The 18,588-nt window shown below is 39.1% G+C and overlaps 1 protein-coding gene and 1 long non-coding RNA gene across 2 annotated transcripts in view; one reads left to right on the forward strand and one right to left on the reverse strand.

Annotated features, from left to right (window-relative positions):
- csmd1a (CUB and Sushi multiple domains 1a) overlaps positions 1-18,588 on the reverse strand; it is a 2,254,753-nt gene that overhangs the window by 1,685,678 nt on the left and 550,487 nt on the right. The window lies entirely within an intron of this gene.
- LOC140193934 (uncharacterized) overlaps positions 1-18,588 on the forward strand; it is a 69,449-nt gene that overhangs the window by 45,045 nt on the left and 5,816 nt on the right. The window contains exons 2-3 of the long non-coding RNA XR_011885001.1: positions 14,485-14,742; positions 18,021-18,100. This is a non-coding gene — a long non-coding RNA (uncharacterized lncRNA). The remainder of the gene's footprint in view (positions 1-14,484; positions 14,743-18,020; positions 18,101-18,588) is intronic.

Raw genomic sequence — 18,588 nt, forward strand, 5'->3', positions numbered from 1 at the left:
ACTCCAAAATCTTCCCAGCCACTGAGGTCAGATTAACGGGTCAAAGCTTTCCTTTCCTCTGCCTCTCTCCCATCTTGAAGAGTGGAGTGACATTTGCAATTCTTCAGTCTTCCAGAATCATTCAAATCTCATGATACTCGTTAGATTCTAGTAATCTCGTTAGACTCACTGTCACCTAGTTTATCTGATTTTGACCAGTTAAATTTCAAAGGAACACATGCACAAGGATAGGGGTGGGGGACAGAAACATAAAACAACATTGGTTGTAGTCCTGGACAGGTGACCTTGAGCCAAATGTTTGGAGATCTATCAGTTCAACTGATGAGAAACACTAAGATTCAAGAGCTTCAAATACACAAGGGCGATATCTCTCCAGCAATCTGAAACCAACCATTGTGGATGAGGAGGACTCCATGGACATGTGGAGATCGAGACCATGAGGAACAACTGGCCACTGTCGTCTTCTTTCTCAGGTAATATCTTTTCTCTTCATTGACTGTTCATGGCGTGTCATGGAATCCTAGTGGGGTTGCATATGGGTAGTTTGTTTGTGGTTTTTAGTTGAGGCAATAAAGGTCATTGCTGGTAAATACAGATTCTCTCTGTGCCTGTCTGATCATTGTAACAAGGGAGTTTTTTAAAAACGCTTTCATTTTGAATATTGTGTGTCTGATGCTACGTGCCTGTGAGGCTGTTGTAAGTTTCTCATTACACCTGTGCTTACATGCACTTGTGCAAATGACAACCTCAACTTTGACTTTAAGTTGAGAACAGCACGAGTAGGAAGACCAGTGCTGAGTATGATTGGTACACTAGGCTTATTAATCCAATATCAACAGAAGTTTTCCTCAGCTGCCTTTGATTGAATTAATAAAGATGTAGATTAAGTGGAGAGACAGAGACATTTTCCCCAGAGTGCCAAATACAAGGGGACATAGACTTAAGATATTTGGAGGAAAGTATGTGGGGAGGGGCAATCAGAAGTAAATTCCTTACACACAGAATGGTTAGTGTGTGGAATGCCCTGCCAGGGGTAGTGGTCGAGGCATTGAACAAAATCTTAGGCACATGAATGATAGGAAAATGGAGGCTATATAGGAGGTAACAGTTAGTTTGATCCGGAATAGGTTAAAAGATCGACATGACTTTGTGGACCAAAGGGCCTGTACTGTGCTGTATTGCTTTATATTCTATATATGATCAAATGAAAAAGTACAGAACATCTGCAGCAATTAATCAATTCCACTTTACAATAACAATTTAAAAGGAAACTCAAGAAATTCTGCAGATGCTGGAACTCGGGTAGATTTTATAGAGAGGAATAAATATTTCAGGTAATTCCATCGAGGCAATAGAATTGCAAAAAGGGAGTTGAATAGTACTGGCAGCTGTAACTCCTGCCCACACTTGGTGCAGGTTGCCTCCTAAAACTTCTTCCCTGTGTCTCTGCACAGTAATTATTCCAGCAGATATTCAACTACAACGCTCAAGTCGATGAACTTCCTTCGATCGTGCATCATCCAATAATGAAAATGTCCTTTGAATTTTGCACGCAGACATCTGCAGGTTTCCCCCACCCCTGCCATAAGCCGTTACACATCAGATCTTTGAGGTACATTGAGGCAATTGAGGCTAAGTAATTTTATTTGACATTCTCAGATGGTGCTGTCCATGCACATGATATTCATACAGCCTACCATATGTAAAATTTAGCTTGAAAGCTAACTTGTTAATGGCGACTCTCATTCAACTGGACAGTGTACGTTATAAATCACCAAAATAAGTGGGCAATTTTAATTGAAGCAACAAGGGGTCTTAATTTTTGTGGGATGGTCAAATACCAATAGAGTAGGAATCATGAATATAGCAAATGCCTCCACTGGAAAATTGTCTTGAGGTTATAAAACCATTAGATAGATGATCTATCCTTGGTTCAACATATTGATGCAATTATGAAGAAAGCACACTAACAGCTATACAGTATTTTATTAGGATTTTGAGGCAATTTGGTACGTTACCAAAGACTCTTGAAAATTTCTACAGATGTACTGTGGAGAGATTTCCGAAGAAGATATTCTGCAGATGCTGGAAATCCAGAGTGACAAACAAAATGTTGGAGAAACTCAACAAGTCAGGCAGATTCTATGGAAATGAATAAACAGTCAATGTTTCAGACTAAGACCCTTCTTCAGGACTGGAAAGGAAGAGGGAAGATGCTAGAATAAAAAGGTAAGGAGGGAGGAAGAAGGACTAGCTAGGTGGTGATAGGTGAAGCCAGGTTGGTGGGAATGGAGGAGAAGATGGCAGCGCGACGGCAGCCCACGCGGCCACTTCAGTGGTGATGTCTGTTATCTGTTAAGTAGGGGACCGTGCACAATTCTGATTTGATGGAGACGGACGTAAGAGTATGAAGGAACATCTGGAAGACTTCTGAAATGCCCACTTCGCTGCCATTGCTACTGTGTGGTAACTGGAATCTTCAGAGCAGAAGGCCTGAAATCCTCGGCTTTGTATGTTTCAGTGGCTGGGGCTAGGTCGAAGGCGCTCGGCAGAGGATGGCGCTCAGGAAGCTGTATTGGATAGGCTGGTCAGAAGCTCTAAGTTTTTGGACGGATGGACTCAGTGTCGGCTGTGTTTGGCTGCTTCCAAGGCATCGGCAAGTTGCTGGTGCCTGGAGGTTTATGGCAGGGAGTTTCTCCCTTTTGCCGCCTGCTAATGAGGACTCGGGAGTCGATCGACTTGGGGACTTTTGAGACTTTATTTACCGTGCCATGGTTTGTTCTTCATCAAATTATGGTATTGCTTTGTACTGCTGTCACTATATGTTATAGTTATGTGGTTCTGTCAGTGTTAGTCTTTGGTTTGTCCTGTTTTCTGTGATATCACTCCGGAGAAACATTGTATCATTTCTTAATGCATATATGCATTTCTAAATGATAATAAAAGAGGACTGAGTGTTCTCATGGTAAAGGGCTGGAGAAGAAGGAATCTGATAGGAGGGGAGAATGGACTATGGGAGAAAAGGAAGGGGGGAGGTGAACAGCAGGTTGAGAGAGAGGGAAGAGGCTCCTGCATTCTTTTGATTAGTTTTGGGAGCTACAAAACATAACACATTCCTTTCCCCCCTCTTTGTTATTCTGGCATCTCACTTTCCCTTTTCAACCCTGATGAAGGATCTCAGTCCAAAACGTTGACTGTTTATTCACTTCCATAGATACTGCCCGAACTGCTAAGTTCCTCCAGCATTTTGTGTGCGTAATGCTTGTTCTTGCAATTTACATCAGTACAGTCCTTGCACCTTATTTTCTGCCCATACTGCACATTCTCTGTAACAGTAATACTTTATTCTGCACATATACAAGCCATTCTGCAGATGGCAGACATCTTGAGAACACACACATAAACATATTCCAACGTTTTGTGTCTGTACACCTCCCAGCTTCTTACTTCATCCCTCTTTCTCCACACACCCACTTTCCCCTCTCCCCACTCATCAACCAATCTTCAGCCCTCAGCTAGTCTGACATGTGCCAACTGGTAATCCTCCCTTTCCCCTGCCCTTATTCTGGCTTCTGCACCCTTCCTTTCTGGTCCTGATAGAAGTCCTCAGCCAAAATATTGACTGCTCATTCCCTTCCATAGATGCTACTGACCTGCTGATTTCCTCCAGCATTTATCCTCTTACACAGAGTGGTGGGTGCATGTAACACCCTGCCAGAGGCAAAAACGTGATGGACATTGAAGAAACTTAGATAGGTATATGGATGACAGAAAAAAAAAAAAAAAATCGAGATTGATATGGGAGGGAAGGGTTAGGTTGACCTTGGAGTAGGTTAAAAGGTCGACACAACACGGTGGGCCAAAGAGCCTGTACTGCGTTGTACCATGTTCTATGTTCGATTTAATTTCATTGAATTCAGTCGAATCTAATGCTGTACCATGTCTGTGACTTGTGAGTGCATGAACAAAATGTTGTTCACACGACACATTTAATATCAGACACCTTCCACTCCCTAAATCTCTCATCACACATGCTGTTCAAGGCCTGGGCCTGTGATTGATACCGAATATCAAGGACAGAAGACCGAAAACTCATCAGAAGTCCGGAAGTTAAAGCCTAATTGCTGAAACCTGAAGACTGAAGGCACCTGGAAGCCTGTACTTAGGTTGGAGGACTGTCCACGTGTGGGGGGAGCATGTGTGAGAGGGAAGAATGGGACTTCCTTCACTGTTGTTGTTTTGTCGCTTGTTGTGTTCTTTGTTGATCTGTTGAGTATTGTGGGCATGCTATATGGGCACCAGAAGATGTGACAACGCATGTGGGCTTTTGCTGGTACATCAAGGACCCCCAGCACATAGGCCACACTTTCATCTTGCAACTACCATCAGGCAGAAGACTTGGTTCCCACACCAACAAGTTCAGGAACTGATATTACTCTACAACCATCAGCCTCCAGAACCAGTGTGGATAACTTCACTCACCTCATCTCTGAACTAATTCCACAACCCACAGACTCAACTTCAATGACTCTATAACTCATCTTGTATTATACAGTTTTTTTATTTGCATAATTTGTCTTTTTTTGCACATTGGCCCAGTTGCCAGTTTTCACTTATGTATAGTATAAATTTTGTTGCATTTCTTTATTTTCCTGCAAATGCCTGCAAGAAAATAAAATTCAAAGTAGTATATGGTGATATACGGTTGATAAATTTACTCTAACAGTGCATTTCACTATATGTTTCAATGTACGTGTGATAAATAAATGAATTTGTATCTACCCGACCCACCAATTAATTCCAACATCTCCTGTCTCTTTTCCTTCAAACTGTTGGTTTGACAATTCAACCATACAATTCATTGGTAATCATCGCAATGCAGAGGACAATTTGGCTGTGGGTTGAGGTATCATCTACTAGCAGCATCCCCTTTTCATTTCTCTCCTTCAGATTCCGTCACATCACCTTCAGTCTATGTGACATTGTTTTAAAGATCATCAGGCATTTCTCTATGGAAATCACTGTCCAGCTAATACTGATTTGGGTAGAGTCTGTGGCTGGAGTACACGAAAGGAACACTATTAAACATGGGGTTGAAGCGCTGTTCTGAAAACATCTGCATCATTGATTTGTGGATATCAAGGAATTATATTACCCTTGATAAGGGATTGATATATCAGTATTATATTAATCTGATAAAATAACATCTGGTGTTATATATTCAGATATTATCAGATACATAATATACCTGATAAAATAATTCCAGCATTGTATTAACCTTGGTTGCACAACTTATTTAATTATATGTAGTATATATTTCTCATTGTAATTTATGGTTTTAAATTAAGTATTACAATGTACTGCTGCCACAAAACAACATTTTACAAGATACGCTAATGATATTAAATCAGATTCTGACATTTTGATAAATTGAATGTACAGTGAAATTCATGCCCACAACTCACTAACCTTAACCCGTACACCTTGGGACCGCGAGAGGAAACCTGACCACCCAGAAGAAACCCATGTGGTTGCAGGGCAGAATGTGCAAATTCCTTACAAGCAGCAGAAGGAATTGAAGCCCTATTGATTTTACAGCTGGTCCTTTAATAGCCTTATGTCGACCACTATGGTACCGTGCTGCTGATCTATCTCTGGAAAAAGTTACATGTATCACAAATGTGAGGAACACCTTTCATCTGAGTATTTTAGAGCATCCAGATGCCTGCTTTATCTAACCGGGAAAGTACAGGAGCTAATGACGTCAGTAGTGTGATCTAATTGTCTCTGTATTTCAAAAGTTCAAAGTACATATATTACCATATACTCTTAAAGAGATCCACTTTCTTACGGGCATTCACAGGAGAACAAAGAAATACAATAGAATCAATGAAAAACTACATACTAACAAAGAGTGACAACCAGTGTGCAATGGATGACAAACTAAGCAAATGTAAAATAAAATAATAAGTAAACAAATAAAACTGAAAACATTGATTGCAGAGCCCCAGAAAGCAAGTCCACAGGTTGTGGAATTAGTTCAGAGTTGTGGTGAGTGAAGTGATCCACATTGGTTCAGGTGCCTGATGACTGAGGGATATTAACTGTTGTTGAACCAGGTGGTGTGGAACCTAAAGTCAAGATGCACTTTTCCCTGTACATTCAGCTACAGTGACATGTGCCTGAGAGCACAAATGGAAGGCAATACCCCTGTAGATAGATGTAAAAGGCAAGAAACACAGAAAAGCAGGACCAGAAACCTGTCAGATTTTAAAGACAAACAGAACCTGCTGTAATTGCTGTTTGTCAGATAGCATCTGTGTCAGAAGAAGAGCTCAAACATACGAAGTATTTCATCCCTCAACACTTGGTTGTATAGAAACATTACACCTGACATATCTCAACCTAATTTCTTCAGTGTTCAGCAGAATGAGGCCCTTATGCCTAACATGTACATGCCAGCCAAACAGTGCATATATGCTGGGCCTATTTGCCCAAATTTGACCCATATTCCTCAAAACCTTTGCTATCCATGCACCTAGGTGTCCTGTGAATGTTCTTATTGGACCAGCCTCAACCACTTCTAATTTCTGCAATTTTGAGGGACATGAGGCTAACAAATGTAGTGCACATTGATGGATAATGCGTCCTTCATGCTTCCAGGCAAAAATTGAACTGGTGAAGATTTTAAAACAAGCACTGAAGCTGCTCTCAAATACCGCATGTGAAGAATGAACTTTAAAGTTACTTTAGCAACACTATAAACCTGTTGGCTATGTTGACAATGTTTTACTTCAGATCTGCTCAAACATCTGGAGATAAAAATTAAACCAGTCTCTTAGAATTGTATACACCTCTGTAAGGTCAAACCTCAATCTTCGTTACACCAAGGATTAAAGTTCTAATCATTCTTACACCCATGTGACCAACCAATAACAAATCAAAACAGTTCGAAGGATCTGTGGAACCTGAAGCTGGTTCAGGAATATTTTAATTTGCTCTGTACTGAAAGTTAAAAATAAGGCTTTCAAATATTTTATCATGAATTCAAGTATGAACAGAAGCCAAGATCATCACAAACACCTTGTCAGTTGTTGAGGATAGATTCTTTAAACACTATCACAGTTGCTTCAAGTTCCAAGGCTTAAAAATCACCAAGAATTTACCCATGGGCACTATGGCTAAACAATGTGTCTACGTCTTCAGGAGGCTAAGGAAATTCGGCATACCCCTGATAACCCTCGCCAAGGTTTATAAATGCACTACAGACAGTATTCCACCTGGATGCAATCACAGCTTTGTAAAGAATTGATCCGCATGGAAGAAAGAGATCAAAGAGATCAGCTTGATTTGTCACATCAACACACGTGCTGAATGGGTTGTTTGCATCAAATCAAGTCAGCAAAGATTGTGCTGGGAGCAGCAAACAAGTGTTTCTGCACTTCTGGCGCCAACATAGCATGCCCACAGCTCACTAACCCCACACTGAACGTCTTTGGCAGCAAAGCTGATCAAGACCTCCACCCATCAACTCTAGCAACATACATCAAAGTTGCTGGTGAACGCAGCAGGCCAGGCAGCATCTGTAGGAAGAGGTGCAGTCGACGTTTCAGGCCGAGACCCTTCGTCAGGACTAACTGAAGGAAGAGTGAGTAAGGGATTTGAAAGTTGGAGGGGGAGGGGGAGATCCAAAATGATAGGAGAAGACAGGAGGGGGAGGGATAGAGCCAAGAGCTGGACAGGTGATAGGCAAAAGGGGATACGAGAGGATCATGGGACAGGAGGTCCGGGAAGAAAGACAAGGGGGCGGGGGACCCAGAGGATGGGCAAGAGGTATATTCAGAGGGACAGAGGGAGAAAAAGGAGAGTGAGAGAAAGAATGTGTGCATAAAAATGAGTAACAGATGGGGTACGAGGGAGAGGTGGGGCCCTAGCGGAAGTTAGAGAAGTCGATGTTCATGCCATCAGGTTGGAGGCTACCCAGACGGAATATAAGGTGTTGTTCCTCCAACCTGAGTGTGGTTTCATCTTTACAGTAGAGGAGGCCGTGGATGGACATGTCAGAATGGGAATGGGATGTGGAATTAAAATGTGTGGCCACTGGGAGATCCTGCTTTCTCTGGCGGACAGAGCGTAGATGTTCAGCAAAGCGGTCTCCCAGTCTGCGTCGGGTCTCGCCAATATATAAAAGGCCACATCGGGACCCATCAACTCTACCACTGTTTTATTATTCACCTTATGTACAGCCTTCCATCATTTTATGGATACGAAATCAATCTATATATACAAGCCATTTTAAGTCTTTATATTGATTGTATTCATCATTATTATGATGTTCTTCATCTTTTGTTGTTTTTTTTTGTGCTGCATCATAGCTGGAATAAAAATTATTTCATTCTCCTTTACATTTGTGTACAGGAAATCACATCAAACCATCTTGTATCTTAAATGTGGGAGGAAATTGCAGCACACGAAGGAAACCCACACAGTCACAGGGGGAATGTGCATACTCCCTACAGACAATGATAGGAATTGAACCCCGATCAATGATTTCTGGCACTGTAAAGCAATGCACTAACTGCTACATTACCATGTCGCCCCAGGAACAGAATGTAAGACAAGTCTTTCACTGTACCTCAATACCTGTAACAATAGTAAACCAATATGTGGTTCAGTTACTACCATTTGCATTTCTCAAGTATGCCTTCAGAAAAAAGAAATTCAATATCACTTTTGCCGAACAATTCTCACACAAAGTGAAATCACTTAAGATCTCCTCTCTCCATCATTACAAATAGCTTTCTTTATGAAAACATTTGACTCAAAGACACTATGATTCTATGCATCACAGAACAATCAATTTTTAGACATATTATTTCTGCAGCCACTGTACAAAGAAATATCACTAGTTGTTTGAAATAGAAAAGAAATTTTGTCCTTCAACAAACTAAGCTCAATTTTAATCTTAATATAAAGCACAAGAGATTCTGCAGGTGCTGGAAATCCAGAGCAAAACAGACAAAATGCTGGAGAAATTCAGCAGGTCAGGCAGCATCTATGGAGGGAAATAAACAGTTGATTTTTTGGGCTGAGACAGTTCATCAGGACTGGAATGGAAGTGGAAAGAAGCAGAATGAGATGGTGGACGGACTTGAAGGTGTACAAGCTGGCAATTGATGGATGAGGTAGGTGGTGAAGGTCGGGTAAAGTCAGCAGCTGGGAGGTGGTATGTGGAAGAGGTAAAGGACTAAAGAAGTAATCTGATTGGAGAGCAGAGTGAACCATGGGAGAGAGGTGATCAGCAGGAGATCAGAAAAAAAAGGGGTGAAGAAAGCCTGAATAAGGAATTGAAAAGAGAGAAGGGTGAGGGGTAGGGGGAAATTAGCCAAAGTTAGAGAAATTGAAGTTCGTGCCATCAGATGGAATGCTAGCCAAATGGAATATCTTGCTCATCCAACCTGAGAATAGTCTTATTGTGTGAAGTACTGGCAAGTACTGCAATGTTGGAATGGGAATGAGAAATAGAATTAAAATGTGTGGCCACTATTTCAAGGTTAATGATCACTGAAAGGCTGGTGGAGCAGCTCAGACGCTAAATGGTTTATTTTTCTTTAATATGAAGAATCTAAAAAAAAACATAAGATATTGACACCTTGGAAGTAGGAATACCCAAGGCAACACAAAAACTATTCAGCAATTTTAGTCTCTTGCTCTTGCTAGAATTATACAATTTATGTCCCTCAGCAAGGTGTCTTCTTCATTTTCATTTTAAAATATTTTTTATTATTATTGAAAATCAACAAAAAAACATTAAAATAATCAAGTCAACATATCAATATGTATAATAAGTTAAACTATCAACCAAGCTAAACAGTATATCAATAATAAGAAAATAAACCAAATGTTAAAGCTATTTTTTTTTTGGAAAAAAGAAAGAAGGAAAAAAGAACCCCTACTAACTAAAACAAAAAACCCTATTAACAAAAAGAAAACCGAGAGAGAAAAATAACATTTGGAGCACAAACCCAGAGCTGTATGCCATACAAGCCTCTATTAAAAAAAAAAGACATCAATCTGCCAACTAAATCCATTTACCCAAGAATCAGAAGGGGACCATCTTAATTAACTCAAATCAAGTGATAGTAGTGGGCAAAAGAGCCCCACCTTTTCTCAAAGTCAAATTGAGGATCAAAAGTTCGACTACTGATTTGTTCCAAATTAAGACATAACATCACCTGAGAGAACCATTGTATCAAAGTGGGAGCAGAAGCATCTTTCCATTTTAATAGAATAGCCCTTCTAGCCAATAATGTGATAAATGCAATTATGTATTGGTCTGATATAGAAATACCGTGAATATATTGAGGAATTATACCAAACAAAACTGTCAATTAATTAACTGTTATAAATTAATTTTTAAAGCTTTAGGAATTGTAAAAAAAATAGATTTCCAAAACTGTTTCAATACAGAACACGACCAAAACATATGTGTCAATGTAGCTATCTCAGTTTTACATCTATCACACTGACTATTGACATTAGGAAATATTTCAGACAGTCTCTCTTTTGTCAAATAATAACGATGTACAATTTTAAATTGAATTAGAGTGTGACTGGCGCAAATCAGAGTTAACCAACTTCAACATTTGTAACCAATCCTCTGTTATCAAGGTCATGTTAAGATCTCTTTCCCAATCTTGCTCAATCTTAAGTAAAGGATAATTATCCTGTTGTAATAGTAAATTATAATTTTTCCCAATGAAACCTTTCACTAAAAGTTTCATTTTTAAAATAATGTCTAACAGGTCAGAATCTTGTCTATATGGAAAATTATTTAAATATTCTTGTAAGAAATGTCTGACCTGAAGATATTGCAAAAAGTGTGAGTATGAGAGAGAATATTTAGTTACTTCTTTCTCAAAAGACATCAATCGGCTTTCTTGAAACAGATCCATAAAGGAATAAATTCCTTTATTCCTCCAAAGAGAAAAGGTAAGATAACTAAGTGAAGGTTTATATAAATCATTTCGATAAATTAGACTAAGAAGGTTAAATTTTTTAAGATTAAAAAACCTACAAAACTGGTACCAAATTCATAATGACTACTTAATCATTGGATTTATATTTAGAATAGAACTTTTGGCTAGTTGTACAGGTAAAGAAGCTCCTAATAATGAAGTCACGTAAAATTGTTTCACAGCTTTCAATTCTAGATCAACCCATGGTGTTCGTTTATTTTTATCGGTCCAATATAACCAAGAACACGCATAACGTATATTAACTGTCCAATAATACATTCTTAAATTAGGCAAAGCAAGACTTCCATCCTTTTTTAATTTTTGTAAATGGCATTTTCCAATTCTTTGTCTTTTATTATTCCAAACAAAAGATGAAATAATAGAATTAACCTGATCAAAAAACTTAGTTAAAAAATAGGAATATTTTGAAATACATATAAAAATTTTGGTAAGATCATTTTAACTGCATGAATTTGACTGAATAGCGAAAGTAAGTGGATTCCATCTAGAAAATAATTGCTTCATAAAATCCACTAAGGGAACTAAATTAGCTCCATAAAGGTCTCCATAATTTTTAGTGATGATAATACCTAAATATTTAAAAGAATCCGTAACTTTAAAAGGAACGTCATCATATATAGGAGCAGAATCATTTAAAGGAAATAATTCACTTTTATGCAGGTTTAATTTATATCCTGAAAACTTTCCAAATTCATTTAACAATTTCAATAAACTAGGAATAGATTCTTCAGGATTCGAAACATAAACTAAGAGATCATCAGCATAGAGGGAAATCTTATGAATAGCCCCATTTATGGAAATTCCTTGAATATCTTTAGCTTCACGAAGTGCAATAGCCAAAGGTTCCAGTACCAAATTAAATAACAAAGGACTTAACAGACGTCCCTGTCTCGTACCCTGTGAAAGTCGAATAAAAGGGGATCTGCAGTTATTAGTAATAACAGTAGCAATAGGGCTTTTATACATCATTCTAATCTACGTAGTAAAATTAGTACCAAAGCTAAATTTCTCTAAAACGTTAAATAAGTATTTCCATTCAACTCTATCAAATGCCTTTTCAGCATCAAGAGAAACAACACATCAGGGAGTTTTCGAGAGGGATGAGTATATAACAATTAACAGTCTCCGAGTGTTAGAAAAGGAATAATGGCCTTTTATAAAACCTGTTTGGTCCTGAGAAATAATTTTGGCTAGTATATTCTCCAACCGATTAGCCATTATTTTTGAAAGAATTTTAGCATCCACATTTAATAATGAGATAGGTATATATGAAGCACAATCAGTAGAGTCTTTATCTTTCTTAAGAATTAAAGAGATAGAAGGTGTCTTCTTCCAACAAGTTACACCCAATATTTTAAGGATCTGAAGACATTCCATTATCTTTTAACCTGCAAGTTATTTCTCTATTTACAACTTTTGATGGTGATCAAACAATGCCACATGACTGAATCACACAGCATGGAAAGACTCTGCAGGTTGGTCACAAGGGTGTAATTGGGTAGTACCAGCTCATTGGGCCAGAAGAGCATGTTACCATACTGTTTCTCTGATAATAAGAATCTGATCTATGGTGAATAAGATGCCCATCCAAACTAACTTCATTTACCTGCATTTAACCCACACTCCTCTTGGCATTTCCTATCAATGCACCTGTCCAGGGAGAAAGAGCACGTCTGGTGAAGGGGCTTGTTGTGTCCATTCTGGGACAACTTGCTCACTGGACATTCAGTTCTCACCTGTTTGCATGTGACAGCAGCCACACCTTGGCAGACTGCTTCAACAGGCAGGGCAAACTAGGTGAGGGTAGCCAACAGGCCTCATATCCCACTGAGATAAGGACATGTCTGTCCTAGCATGTGAAGTCAGCTTCAGCAGACTCGGTGGATGATATCAACAGTGAGATCCAACAGCCAGGAAGATGGTTCTGCAATGCTTCCTAGAGAGAGAAGGGCTTTGCAAGGCAGAGAAGAAGTCATAGTCATCCACTACAACCAAGAAAGACCCCAGCTAATGCTGACTACTCATACATTGAACCTGGACTTCTGAGGTCAAGGGTGTAACTTTAAAGAGTCCCACATGGTCTCCTGTCATTGTTAGATACAATAGACAACCATCCTGTCCAAATATTCCTTATATGTGATTGATATACCTGCCTTAACTACTTTTTCTGCCAGTTTGCACCAAACACTGACTCCCCTGTGTCGCTGTATTAAAAATGTTGCCCCTTAGGTTCCTATTAAATCTTAAGCCTCTCACCTTAAACCTATGCTCTCTTGATTCCCCAACACTGGGAGATAAATGGTGCTCATGCACCCTATCTATGCCTCTCAAAAATTGTATACCTCTATAAGGTCAAACCTCAATCTTCACTACTCCAAGAATTAAAGTCCTAATCATTCCAGCCTTTCCCTATATCTCATCTCCTTGAGATCCAGAAAGATCCTTATAAATCTTTTCTGCACTCCTTTCAGTTTAATAGCATTGTTACGACAACAGAGTGACTATTACAAAACTTCATATTCAACACGCGGCCTCACCAATGCCTTGCACGACTGCTGCATCCCAGCTTCTAAACTTGGTACCCCAAATGATGAAAGCCAACGTGCCGAAAGACATCGTCATGATCTTGATTGCTGTACTCCCCAAAAATTTATTTATCTTAATGTCTAATTCTCTCTATTTCAATTTGTAGAACTATCCTCTACAAAATACCTGTCAATAGCATTTTGGCTGATATCAAAAAGAATCTCCTATGGTGTCATTTTGTGTCTCCTTGGTTAAGTTAGCATTTGTCAATAGATAATGTACCAATCGATCACCCACGTACCTAAAACACTTGGCACTAGGAGCAGATCTGGTTGCCAAAAGTAATTCTATATGTTTATCCCGGTATTTCCTGAAGAAAATCTGCACACACGAATTGTCAAAATGCTTTGCTCTTTTTGATGTGAATGAGTCAGATATAGTTTTACTCAAACCTGATGGACAACGCCTGCTGGGAGCAGCCTAGTTGATAATGCACATGTCACTTACTAGATAGTCATTGATATTGCCTAGGACATCCCTTCAAGATTTCAGATTCAGTTTGATCTATCAGATTTACATCGAAAACTGCAGTGAAGTGTCATTTGTGTAAACAAACAAAAATAACTTGGGTGATGAAGGGTCTCAACCAGAAATGCAATTGTTTATTCCTCTCTACAGATGCTACGTTACCCGCTGAGGTCCCAGAATTTTGTGTGTGTTGCTTTGGATTTCCAGCATCTGCACACTTTTTGTTTATAATTTGGGTGAAGGTTTTATCTTTAATATGGTAAATGAGACAAGTTAGGTTCTGAGTTAGGCAGGTTGCTTCACTAACACAAGATATTCTGGCCGAGTGCTGAAGACATGTGATGATCAACTCACAGAGGTGTTCATTGACATCTTTAACCTCTCTCTTCAGAAGTTTGAAGCACCCTGCCACTTTACGAAGGCTTCAATTATAGCAGTACCCAAGAAGAACATGGTAACCTGCCTCAATGACTCTTATCCAGTAGTACTTACATCCACTGTGATAAAGTGCTTTGAGAGGATGGCGATGAAACATATCAACTCCTGCCTGAGAAGTGACTTGGATCCACTCCAATTTGCTTACTGTCACAACAGGTTAAGAACAGATGCCATTTCATTGGCTTAACACTAGAACATCTGGACAATGAAGGTATGTATATCTTATGGTCTTATGAGAGTGGCGGGTGTGTGGAATGCCCTGCCAGCGGTAGAGGCAGATACATTTTGGGAATTTAAGTAACTCTTAGGTAGGCACATGGATGACAGAAAAAAGGAGAACTCTGTGGAAAGGAAGGGTTAAATTGATCTAAGGTTAAAGGTCAACTCAACAATGTGGGCCTTTACTGTATTGTGCTATAATGGTCTATGTTCTACATGTCCATGACAATAAACCTAATTCTGAATGTTTGCAATTTTTGCTACTTAGAAAGGTAACTGTATTTTTTTGCCACAATAACACCATCCATCTAGGTAGATTACTCTTCAATAGAAGGAAGATGTTTTGCTGATGACATTTTGTATAGATTTTTGGATTGATAAGCATTTCTGAAGTGCTATTGTTACCACATTGTATGCATCAGCATGGACCAATAAACCTTACTGTTCTTATGAGCTCAGAGGACTGACAGTTCAGATCTGTGTCTCCAATACTGAGACAAGCATTTGTTCTCCTGTCTTGTCTTTAAGTCTGTCGATTATGCCGAGGAATAGATGTTTTGCACAGCTAATTATGTAATTATAGTCACTCTCTGTGAATGTCAGCTTTGTAAAACAGTGATGATTATGGCTGGGAGCTTCCTGGAGAACTGTAAATCTTGCATCAGTTTTACTTGCAACATTCATCCAAAGTGCTTCCTCATGCAGCCAAAGAAAGCGTCCTATAACTCACAAAATGATGGAGGATCTCAGCAAGTCAGGCAGTATCCATGGCGAGGAGTAAACAGTCAATGTTTTTGGCTGAGACCCTTCATCAGCAGTCAGGGTGCATCGTGGCTTGGCCACAAGAACTTTCAAAGCATTGTGCTGAGTTTCACTGCACAAGAATAAACCAAATTTAGTTGTAATTTGCATGTTGAAACAATTTTTTTTTTAAAACACAACAAAGCTCATTCCCAGCAATCGGGTGTGTACTGTTCAGACCCTTAATTCAATTACTTTATGGCTTCACCGGATCATAATTTCACATCACTTTCATAAACCTATGACAATTTTATGTGACAGGACTGAGAGACAGATATCAGAACTGTAGCCCTGTCATACTTCCTTGATAAAGTGAAATGAGTTACCAAGTGCATCAGCTCATTGAATAAAACCCTAAAACTGCTAGACTATTAAACCCAGACAGCCCTGCAGCCAAAGAGCTCATCTATCTCAGAATGGTGACAATTGGTTTTTGCATGGTAGCTTTCATCTCACGAAGTTCACCAGGTTCTTTATGAATGGGAGGAATTGCAGCTGGCATAACTATTTTTACAGCAGCAGTGATTGGGGATAACTTTCCACCACTATGCGTTTCCTCCAGTTGCCCTGGTTTCCAAATCCATAAGAAGTACCAGTGAGTAATTTGTGGGTATTCCCTGCTGGCATTGGAAGTGTGGTGATGCTTGTGGGCTGCCACCAGCACACCCTCAGACTGTATAGGTTGTTGATGCAAACAGTTTATTTCACTATGTTTCAATATAGACGTGACAAATAAAGTTAATATTTATCTTTAATCTCTCTTTAAACCCAACATTTTTCCAAAGAATAAAGAAAATGTGTTGCACAAAAGACCTTTCTTGTAAAAAAAAATGTTTTATGGTCCAATCCTACTTTTAGGTCATGGCCCATGGTCTTGGGTGTTATGGTTGTGCTCCCCAAGTACTTATTAGATGTAAATTGGACTTACTTCCCTACCACATTGCTGGTCGTCAGATTCAGAAATCCATTAGGATGAATAAAATATATGTAACTATCCTCTAATTATAAAATTATTGAAAGATAATTCAGCTCTGTTGAAAGACATAGAATCTTCCTCATTATACCGCCAGAATTATTTTCAAGTAAGAGCACTTTTTGCAAGTTTTCTAGATTTTAAAGACATAGCTGAGTGGAATGTAGTTAAGTGTCTCATTCAAAAGCAGTTTTTTGGGAAATTATAGATGATTAGAAGGAGAGAGAGGCTGTAAAACAACAGGAGATTGGTTAGATAAACTCCTCCAAACAACATAACTTTTGAAGAACTGCAAGTACAACTGGAAAACAGATTATGTCAATCAAACTTCTGGAGGTTATTGAGAAACTCTCCTGCCTTGATGAACAGCTGTTGATACATTCTACCTCACATAACAAAAATAAATAAATAATTGTTGATTTGTTTTGCACCACAGAGAGCTCATGGACAAAAGTGGATGTGAAGAGGATGCTTCCTGCAGTGGAGGAGTCTAGGGCCAAAGGACACATCCTCAAAATGGAAAGATGTCCATTTAGAATGGAGTCTAGGAGGAATTTCTTTAGCCAGAGAATGGAATTCATTGCAATGGATGGCTGTAGATGCCAAGTTATTGGGTATATTTAAAGTGGATGTTGACAAGATCTTGGTTAGATAGGGCATCAAAGACTATGGGGATAAAACAGGAGAATGGGATTGAGAGGGTTTAAAAAAAAAATCAGCCATGATGGAATGGCAGAGCACTTCCCATGCGCCAAGTTGACTAATTCTATTTCTCTGTCATATGGCTGTAAGATGCTTCCTGGGCTGTTGAAACTCTGTTCTAGTTGTTTGACTTATGTTTTGCAATAAATGTTGTACATTATGAGTAAACAAAAGACACTGGCAAGGAGCCACAGTGATGATTCAAGACTGAAGATTTGTGAATAGCAAATAAAACAAGTTGGCAGAAGGAATATTGGCTTGGAATGGAAGCTGGATTCTGCGAAAAGGTCCTGTTCAGAATGGAAGAATGTTTTGAGGTCAGCATCACAATGGTCAATCCAGCTCCTTCTCAATCTGTTCCACGTTTTACCTCTTCTCACAGCTAATATCCGGCAGGAGGTAGAGAAGCTTGAAGTCCCACACCAACAAGTTACAGAACAGCTACTCCTTTCAACCATTCAGATCTAACCACTACAGCTTAGCATTACTTTGCACTTAATTTGGTAGTTGTGTTTGTTACCTTGTGGTGGGATTGCATACCTGATGCTACATACCTGTGATGCCTCAAGTTTTTCATTGCACCATTAGAGCAATAAACTTGAATCCAACTTTGTCTAGTTAAACTTCTCATGCAAATTCCTTTCCAGTGGATAATGAAAATACTTAATCTTGAACAACAGTAGTAACTTGTTCTATGGAATTAAGAAATAGCTCCAATCCTTAATCGTCACATTAGCAGGAAAAGATGAACACATTATCCCTTAACTGTATCTTATTTTATTTTTTATTTAAAGACACAGCAAGGAACAAGCCCTACCAGCCCTTCGCCCTGCACCAGCCGACCGTCCAGCGACTTACAATGACCCACTGACTGGTACGACTTAAGATTGTGGGATAGAACTGGAGCACCCAGAGGAAACTCATGTGCACAGGGGCAGAAACATACAAACTTACTTAGAAAATATGCCAGAATGGAACTCCAAACTCTGTAACAGTGTCGTGCTAACTGCTGCACCACCGTGGCCCTTGTTCATTAATTGAGCACCTGCACTGTACTTCCTCAGAATTTGAATCAGGTTTATTATCACTGGCATGTGATATGAAATTTGTTAACTTAGCAGTAGCAGTTCAATGCAATACATAAAATACAAGAAGAAAATAATAATAATAAATAAATAAACAAGTAAATCTTATTCAGTCTATTTTATACAGTATACTTACATTGAATAGATTGAAAATGATGCAAAAAAACCAGAAATACTATATATTAAAAAAGTGAGATGGCATCCAAGGGTTCAATGTCCATTTAGGAATGGTATGACAGAGGGGAAGAAGCTGTTCCTGAATCGCTGAGTGTGTGCC

The sequence above is a fragment of the Mobula birostris genome, chromosome 2 (genome assembly GCF_030028105.1).
Source record: "Mobula birostris isolate sMobBir1 chromosome 2, sMobBir1.hap1, whole genome shotgun sequence".
Classification (NCBI taxonomy): Eukaryota; Metazoa; Chordata; class Chondrichthyes; order Myliobatiformes; family Myliobatidae; genus Mobula; species Mobula birostris.